Source organism: Lampetra fluviatilis, chromosome 20 (genome assembly GCF_964198595.1).
Source record: "Lampetra fluviatilis chromosome 20, kcLamFluv1.1, whole genome shotgun sequence".
NCBI lineage: Eukaryota > Metazoa > Chordata > Hyperoartia > Petromyzontiformes > Petromyzontidae > Lampetra > Lampetra fluviatilis.
In genome coordinates, this window is record NC_136294.1 from 1844168 (window position 1) to 1853567 (window position 9400).

Genomic DNA, 9400 nt, shown 5'->3' on the forward strand with positions numbered 1-9400 from the left:
AATTAACTCTGTCACTTATGATTGCAAGTTGTTGCGAGTCAGTGACTGCTTTAGTGTTAAAATATGGTGCTGTATTTTTAGGATAGTGTGTTTATAATATAATTTTATGTAGATATCCACATTTATTTAATATTTTTCTTTTACAGTTTTTCATGAAAATGCTATATTTGATATCTCAAAAACCTGATGTGATAGACAAAAACTGATGCCAAATTTGGAATCAGCACCCCAAAATTACCTTCAAACCGTTTGAATACCTTATGCCAGAAAAAGTGTGTTGACCAGTGTTATTGACTTGGAGAAATATTGCATTTGATTTTAAATTATTGTTATTATTACTGCTACTACTACTACTATTGATGTGTTATTAATCTTATACGGTAATGTATTTATCCAGAAAAGGTCTAAATACGGGGTTCCCTGCAGCATTTGGGAAGTTTGATGAATTCCGTTGTAATGAGAATGTGATTAGCAGTTCCGCAGATTAATATAATTACTGATGCTGTCAAATTATTCATGATTCATATTAATAGTGAGTCTATTAGCTACACGTATATAATTAAGCACACTATATGAACATATAATTGCAAGAACAAAATATGACGTCATACAATGTTGGGAACAAAAAGTTTTGCTGGCTGGCTGTCTGGCTGGAGGGAGGGATGGAAGGTCACGTCCAAAGGACGTGGGGGCTGCTTGTACAATTAAAATATTCTCATGAAGTTGAACGTGATTTTCAGTGCATAGTCACTCCACTGCTGGATGAACACCCCCTCCACGCCGTATCGGGCATGGGGGATGTTTGACAACACCTCACCATGCTGATCAGTGCGGGTTGATGTAGGCAGGGGGGAGAGGCGGGGGTGGGGATCCGACCGCCCCCAGTTCAGATATCAACTCGCCACTGATGTTCGCCTTGGCCGGAGATTGAACTCGGGTCGCCGGTTTCGTAGCGCTGTGCGCTAACCACTGCGTCATCGCTCCCCCTTAAACACCGATAATACCCTAGCACACAGCAACAATGCTCTGACATTTGTATTGTTAATCTGAGCGCCTTATTAAAAGACTATAATAGCAATCATCCTCAGCTATGATCTATCCACTGCTGGATGGAGTCCTTCCCGTAGCGACGCTAATGCCTAACGCGGTCCAACGATGTAGCAATCCCCGATGGTGGAAACAACGATGGTGATGGTTGCTGGGGTTAGATTGTACATCGTATGTAGGTCAACTGTGTTTGTGTTTTTGTTTCAGCACCGACAGCAATAGAGACCCATGACCTTGTCAACATGTGTGTGGACAAAGGGAAACACAATCTAGCTCCCCTTGAACAGGGCGCGAGAGCGGAGACAGGGATGCGAGATGAATCCCCGTGCAATAATTGGTGTGATTTGAGAGCCGGCCTCCAGGGCGCTCTGTGCGTGTGTCTGTGTGTATGTGTGTGTGTATGGGGGGAGCGGTGGCGCGGTGGTTAGCGCACTGCCCTACTACCCCGGAAACCCGAGTATGATCGATTCTCGCTCATGTCCAACATCGGTGATGAATATTTGAATCGGTCCTGGGCCTCCGCTAGGTCGACTCAGCCTCCAATGAGTACTTGGTGCGATGTGTCGTAAACATCAGAACTGGGGAGACAAAGGCGGCCGGTTGTTGTGCAAGTCACTCACTCCCTCTTGTGCCGTATCGGCCTTCATAGGTGCTCGCTAACAGCACTTGGCCCAAAAGTCTGTTAAGGCTATAATGGGGATCTTTGTATTTTTAGGGAACGGTGGCGCAGTGTGTTAGCACACTGCACTACGAACCCGGCCACCAGAGTTCGATTGATTCCCATTCACGACCAACAACAGTGGCTGCGAATATATTTGAACCGGTCTCGGGACTACCTACCCCTAAGTCGACTCAGCCGTAAAAACGAGTCACCTGATGGTGCGATGTGCGTTAAACATCAGCACTGGGGAGACAAAGAGGACCGGGCGTGGGGTGTTGGCCGCACCTTCCGTTCGTGTGCGGTGCGCCAACTTTCATAGTTTGCTCGCAAACAGTACTTGCCCCAACAGTCTGGTGAAGGCTATACGGGGGCTCTATATCGTTGTGAAGAGGTTGTTGGCCTCCAACTGTCAACGGTGATTTTCTCAAAGGGCCCTCCATGTGTGTGTGACATTCCACCCTAACAGGGGCATTTATATTAACATAAACTAAACATCCCACGCAAACTCATCATCAGCTTGCTACCATCCTCATTCTGTCCCACGTGATGTTTGGATGATTAATGCACACGGTGTGTGTTCATTGTGAGAACGATAATGATGACAATTATAATAATTTGAAACATATTTAAAAATGCGTAAGAAAATGCATTTTCTGTTGTAAGTGTATACTGTATGTGATTTTGGATCAAAACAAAATAAAGATATTGGGAGCATATATGAGCACAATTCAGATATGTGTCTCCACGTCTACACCGTACTCGATGAGGAAAAGGTTTGCTGGCTGGCTGGATGGCCGGCTGGAGGGAAGGACGGACGGGCGGCAACAGCTATCGGATGTGCGGCCTGCTATAGTTTAAAAAATAAATACGTATTTAATTCCAGTATCAGCATTCTGGCCTGCAAGACCGATGTTATCCAGCAGCATTTGTTTACTCAGTCAAACTCTGGACCGGTTTCGACATTCCGGGTCTCATCAGCAGAGCCAAGCTTAGTGAAATAAAATGTTGGATTGCCACACGCTATTTGCTAGAGCACTCCGTCGAAATATGAACGACGTTACCACGACTCCGAGGGGACCTGTTCAAATCCTGCTTGGGGGTTGACACAGCCCATCATTCCTCCGGGGTCGATACAATAACTTCCACTTTTTGTGTAAGCCCGGTGTGATTGTCTTATGGAAAGCCTCGGCCCTGCCGTACGAATGTGGAAATTCCACAACGAGCTCAGGCCTGCAAACGGCAGATGAGCACCACCCTCTCTTTCGAGCCGCAGCGAAATCGCAGAGGCCCTCGGTTGTGACTTGGCGAGAAGAACAACTTTCTGCACGAAGCCACCAGGCGGCAGTGTAGCAACGCCTCACAAAGCCAAAACACGCGCACGCATCATCCCAATTACCTCCCTCCGCCAAGCCTCCACTCATTTGCTTCACCGAGCCGTCGCCGCGAACCTTCGAGCTCCCGCACGCCAGTTGATTTCATCGCTCCATCTCCGCGGTGCGCGTCCTCGCGGGCTGCGTTACTTCCCTTTCGTGTGTCCCACCGCTCGTGACACACTCGGCCCATCGTGTCACCTTTACCTGTCCCAGAGACCCCGCGGTGACGTCACTTGCAGCCCGTGCCGTTACGTCACAAACACCAGCGGCGCGTGCTCTCGACTCCACGTGCTCCTCTTTGTGTCTCAGTGTAATCTCTCTCAACGCTCTTCAGATGATTTTGTTTCAAATTGCATTTACATCGTCAAATACATTTATTTAAATGTTTAAATGTATAAAGAAATGAAACAAAGTTCATGCTTCCCCAGACAAATTTCGGCAAATGTCCATAGATGTTTTTTTTTTTAAAATAACACTAATAATATTGATAATTTCTTGTTCAGGAAAGCCTTACCGAGTCCCAAGGCTCCTTCTCAGGTGAGGGCCCTGCATTTGGATGTTTGGCCCAATGTTTCTTTTGAATCCCCCCTCCCACCCTTCCTCCCGCTCCATTGTGTACAGAGCGCGTTATTTCACCCGATCTCCAACCCCGCCCCCACTCCCCGGTCTAACGAGGGGGCAGTAACGCGGCCCGTGGCCCTGACTGACGGCTCGAGACACCTCCTCGCGTGACATCGCAGCGCCTCCACGCCACCTGTGAACCCGAGAGGGCCTGCTGACGAGCAAGCCAGACACCGGAGCCCCCGTCGCGGTTTCGAGGCTGACAAATGACACAAATATAATCAGTCACGTTTTGGCACATCTGACTTCACATCCCGCATCCCAATCATCATCATCATCATCAGGAGCAGCAATAGCCATGGTGAATTCACTGCTGGATAAAAGTCTCCGCAAATCAGTTGATTTCATCGCTCCATCTCCGCTGGGCACGTGCTCTCGGATGAGATAATTTCCCTGTCCGCCGCTCCGTCGTTATTCGTAACCATCGGCCATCGTGCCCTCCCGGCCCTCCAGGCTCGAGCCGTGATGTGTCGCCGTCCTGCCCAAGCTTCACTCAATTTTCTCCGCAACTTTTGTACCGTGCGTAGCAACTGCGCGAACCGGAGGCGCGGGCTCGTGTCTTCAGCCAGCGCATGCTCACCAACCCGCATGTTTCTGCTTAGTTATCTCGACGTAATCCCAGCATGCAGGGAGAACTTTTTCAGTTTTTGTTCCGTTTGTCTTGTCACATGACACCCTACGGATGGAACTTAATCACAAATCAAACCAACTCCTCGTATTTGTCACGGGCAATGGGCAATTTTTTAACGGCTCTTTCAGTTCAGCGCTGGATGAAAACCCTCCCCTCTAATCTAACAAAACAAAACCCCGATTACTTGTAAATATCGGCGTATTCCATGCAGTTTGCGTCTCAGAATCGCTGAGGAGGAACCACAGGCACAGGTTGGAGGGCTGAGCCGACGCTACCAATAATTGCTCTGCAGTTCTTTACATATTAAGATGTGTTCAGTCAATCAGTGAGCGTTCATTATACACGCGGGAGGAAACCGGTGCACCCGGAGCAAACCCGCGCGTGCGAGGGGACAACCCTCTATGCCGTACTGCAGGGACAGCGGATATCGGTCCGCACTTCGCTGTGCCGCGTTCAGCCGGCGAGCCGGGGGCTATGGACACCCCGTCGATGCGCACCGGGAATTGAGTCTCGCAACGTCGTCTCATTCGTAACCCCCACGCGCCCCCGGGGGTCTGTCGTTCGGGGGTCATTTGACCGGTACTTGGCCACGCCGTGGAGTGACCTCAGTGCGGCCACAGCGCTCCCCACCAGACGGAGGCCACAGACCGCGGTGCGCAACTTTCCTCGAGTGGGAACGGGGTGGAGGGGGGGGTGAGGGGGGGCATCCCCGATGGGTGTCGCGCGCGCCACGGGAGCTCGCGTTTCGACTCACGAGGCTGGGTCCCGGCAGTGGGCAACGTGACACCCCCATCATCCCCTGCGCTCACGGTGCGGGGATGGCCGTGGCGTGACGGCTGGGCATGCTGCGCTCCGCGCGGGACATCAAGGGGAGCAGCCACCGCCTCCGTTGCTCAAACACAAACACGGCAGCCGCGAGAGACTCATCGCTCGCCACTCGATTTGTTTCATTTGTTTGTAAAATTATATATATTTTTTGCGCGACAATTAAGGAGGGCTGCATCTCGCTCTGCCCGACTCTGACACCACGAACGGCACCGGCTAAGAGTGCAGAGTCCCCGGACGCGTTGGGAGTCCAAGTTTGAGTTCGGTTTTACACGTTGGCGAAAATCCTGATGTCCGTAGTCGAACAAAGACAAGGGATAGGCGTTGTGGAGGTTGGATAGAATTGACGTGTGAATAATTACTGCAGTTATTTCTTTTTTACAACTTCTCTGTAAGTTGCCAGCGTGAAAAATTAAGCGATATTAATATATTTGGGACGTGGAGTATCTGCTTCCGAACGAACACGTCGTTAAGAGAATGACAGGTAAGCTCTGTTAAAGACTCACTTCAAACATTGTACGTGTATCTATTTTAAAAAGCATTGTGGTGATTGGTGACGATGATGGAAGCTATGATTATGTTCTAGATGTACTTATGAGCTGAAATTTGGCACACATGTTTTTTACATATTTGCACCGAATATGTTCCGGGTCGCTGGTATAGCGGAGCAAGTAGGCACATGACACTTAGCCGCAGACATAGCCAGAGGTGGCGAGATGTTAACTACCTCGCCCGGTGTGCAGGAGGTCGTGGGCTCGATCCCGACACTGACGCCAGCTGTGTATGTGGAGTTTGCGTGCCTCTCTCCCCGTGGTCGCGTGGATTTTTCTACGGTTTCTCCGGGTTTTCCCTCCACATTTAGAAACTTGCGTTTAGATTCTTTGGCTGCTATAAATTGCCACGTGATGAACCACTTCGTTGGGCTATCATTTGTGGCCAGGTCGCTTCTGAAAATAAGCTACGTAGCTCAGTGCGCCTTACTTGGTAAAATAAAAATTGTAGTCAAAATAATACTATCACTCGATGTGACATATTTTATGGGTCACTCAGGAGAGAACAAACTTTAATTATAATAACAGTTAACTGTGTAGTTAAGCACTTGCACATGTACGATCTACATCATTTCCTTTTCAGATGACATTTAAAAATGTTAAGACATTTTACACAAGACGAATGAGATCCAATTCGTTGTTTTTGTTTTACGATTGCTAAAGAAGGTAGCTGTCATCTTAACAAAACAGTTTTACAATTAATTTCAAAAGACAATTCATGCATGCATGCATTAACGTTAATGGTAGTCAGAACATGCATGAAATAACCCTACGTGATGCGTTAAAATAAATATAATAGCCCGATGTGTTCTCACTTTTGGGCCACCCTGTAGACGCAGCACGGGAAATACAAGGTGCTTCAAAAAAAGAACACTTACATGGGACTATCGTTTAAAAGAATAACGGATAATACTCTATAACATCATAACAAATGTCTGTTAATAGCTTCAAAAAGTCAAAGAGTCTTCACTTGTTCGCCATCGTTGTCAACGCGTGCCTGGAATCTTCTCCAGGTGGTCTCCAGAGCCCGGAGACGCATTTCTTGCAGCATTGTTGCAAATTCTCAGACGTGTTAACATTGTTTTGAAGCACCCTGTATATTTGGGACGACGTCACCTCACCGGAGAATCTTGCAGAGGGGATTGCCCAAAACAACGTGGACCCAACTCACGGCGCGCGTAACCGGGAGGACACAGTGGCTCTCAAGATCATCATTAATTCACCGGCTGCTCTCTTCATTATTAACGGGCACGGCACACAACCCGATCGTTCCGTGTTTTGTCCAACTCGGCGAAAAGGTTACCGCGCACCTTGAGTGCAAACAACCAAAAAACCAAAACGCCACGGACGATGTTGCAGCTTGCAGCAGCCCCCCCTCCCCCCCTGGGCCCGGCCCTGTGGCGCAGTGACATGGAAAGGAATCGCACGGCGCGCGCGTGCCACGAGGTGGCCGTTGTGAACGCAGTAATCCCACCCAGCCAGTGGTGGATGAGCCGGGTAGACCACCACAGCGAGTCCCAAACCAATGATCGATGTATACCGCTACGCGTCGAACAACTCTGACGACGAGGACGACGATGATGATCGTGGTTTGTCTCTGTGGGTGGCTCCTCTGGGCCTGCTGTCACTACCAGCGTCGACGGCGGGGTTCCTCACCCCCCTGCTCTCCCTCGTGGCTCTGGTTGTGCACGGCGGCGTTGGAGCGCAGACCTGCTCGCCCCAGTGCTCCATCTGCCTCCCGGACGTCACCGTGTGCCACGGACTCAGCCGGGTCATAGGTGCAGCCCCCATCCCCCCCCCACGCACACAAAGATCCCTCACCCTCCGTATAGCTTTAAGAGAGTGTTGGGGCAAGTGCTGTTCGCGAGTGTGTACGTATGTATGTTTGGACGTCTTTCGCACCGTACAGAACCAACCGTGCTAATCGGAGGTTAGCACTTAATAATAATGTATCGCTTCGCTTCGCCTTTTCAACATCATCCCCTGCTCCGGTTTTCCCGATAAACCAAAAATTAATTTGCATATTTGCCCATGACTTCACCACTTGAGTTGGTTGGCTCTGTCGGCTGGTGGAGGAAGGCAGTTAAACATTGGCATTACACCAACGTGATGATCTAACGCAACAATATAATAATTGATTAATCATAATCCTGGCGGTGACAGCCGTCGCATGAAATGTCTTTCCCCACGCGTCAGGCTGGCGTGAGTTTTCCAGCGTCTCAATTGTAAGAGCCCAATTGTACCGAGGGCCGCGTTCACTCCTCTTGAGCATATTGTTTGTTCTACAGGAGTCGTACGGAAGTAGTCGCGTCACTATATGTAGCAATGTGGAATCTTCACAGCCAATTTACGGGGCCCACCAATGGAAAACCAAGCGGTGCGCCACGCTGATTGGAGCAGAGGATACGCGTTGACTGTGTGAGTTAACAGGCCCTGCGTGCAGAAAATAAACTAAAGCTAAACTATTATTATTTTTACCAGGTAAGGCTCGCTGACCTATGTAGATCTTTTTCAGAATCGACCTGGCCAAAAATGATAGCTCAATGAAGTGCCTCATCGTGTGGCAAATTATATCAGCCAAATACTAGAAAAAGAATGATTATAAATGTGGAGGGAAAACCGGAGAAAAATCCACGCGTACACGAGGAGAACACCCAAACTCAGAATTTACAGGCTTCGGGGTCACGATCGAGCCCACGACCTCATCCTGTATACCAGGCGAGGTAGTTAACATCTCGCCACTGCGGCTTCAGGAGGCGTAGCACCCTTCTTGGGGAGGAGGCGAGTCGAGGAGGTGACTGGAATGCGCACGGCTGTTTCAATTCTGATCCCAGGCCCAGGGCATTCCAGACGATGCTTTTCGGATATTCAAGCAGAGGAATTTACATCTTCTACTGAATACAGCACTTTTCCTCGACGGCGTTGTTTTTTCGCAGCTGTGCTGCACAGCCTCTCCTCCGATGTTCCATTCCACATGCTGCCAGCTTCTTCAGCAATAGTGCGAAAAGAGTTCCTGATGAAGCTCGCAGAATGTGTAGCGAAACGTCTGACATCATGCCAAATGGCCCAGAATAACTTAAAAAACACGTTGGACATCTCCTGTTAATCCACCGCATCAACAGCGGTCACGTAGAAGGGAAATTTAAAAAAAAATCGACGCAACATTTTCTTTCACTTTTTTTCACGCGTGAACCTCGAGCACAGCTGTGAACCACGCCACAAAGACGCTGCTGCTGACCGATGGCGCAATCAGCGAGCTACGCATCTCCGACTTCTCCGAGCTGAGCTCCCTGACCCTCGCTGCCTTCAGTCGCAACGCCGTGGCGCGCATCGACGACGGCGCCTTTCGGAACCTGTCGGACCTCCGGAGCCTTCTGCTGGACGGCAACTCCCTCTCGGTCTCCTCCATCACGGCGCGGACCTTCGAGGGCCTCCGCTCGTTGCGCGACCTTCGCCTCGACGGCAACGCGCTGAGCGCCGTGCGCGCCGAGTGGTTCGGCGACCTCGCAGCCCTCGACTATCTCCACCTGGGCGGCAACGTCATCGCGTCCGTCGCGAGCGACGCCTTCTGGCCGTCGGCGCTCTCCAACCTGACGGGCCTCAACCTCACGGGCAATCTCCTGGCGCACGTGGACCGCAACGCGTTCCGGGGCTTGGCGAGGCTGCGGTGGGTGGACCTCGACGGGAACAG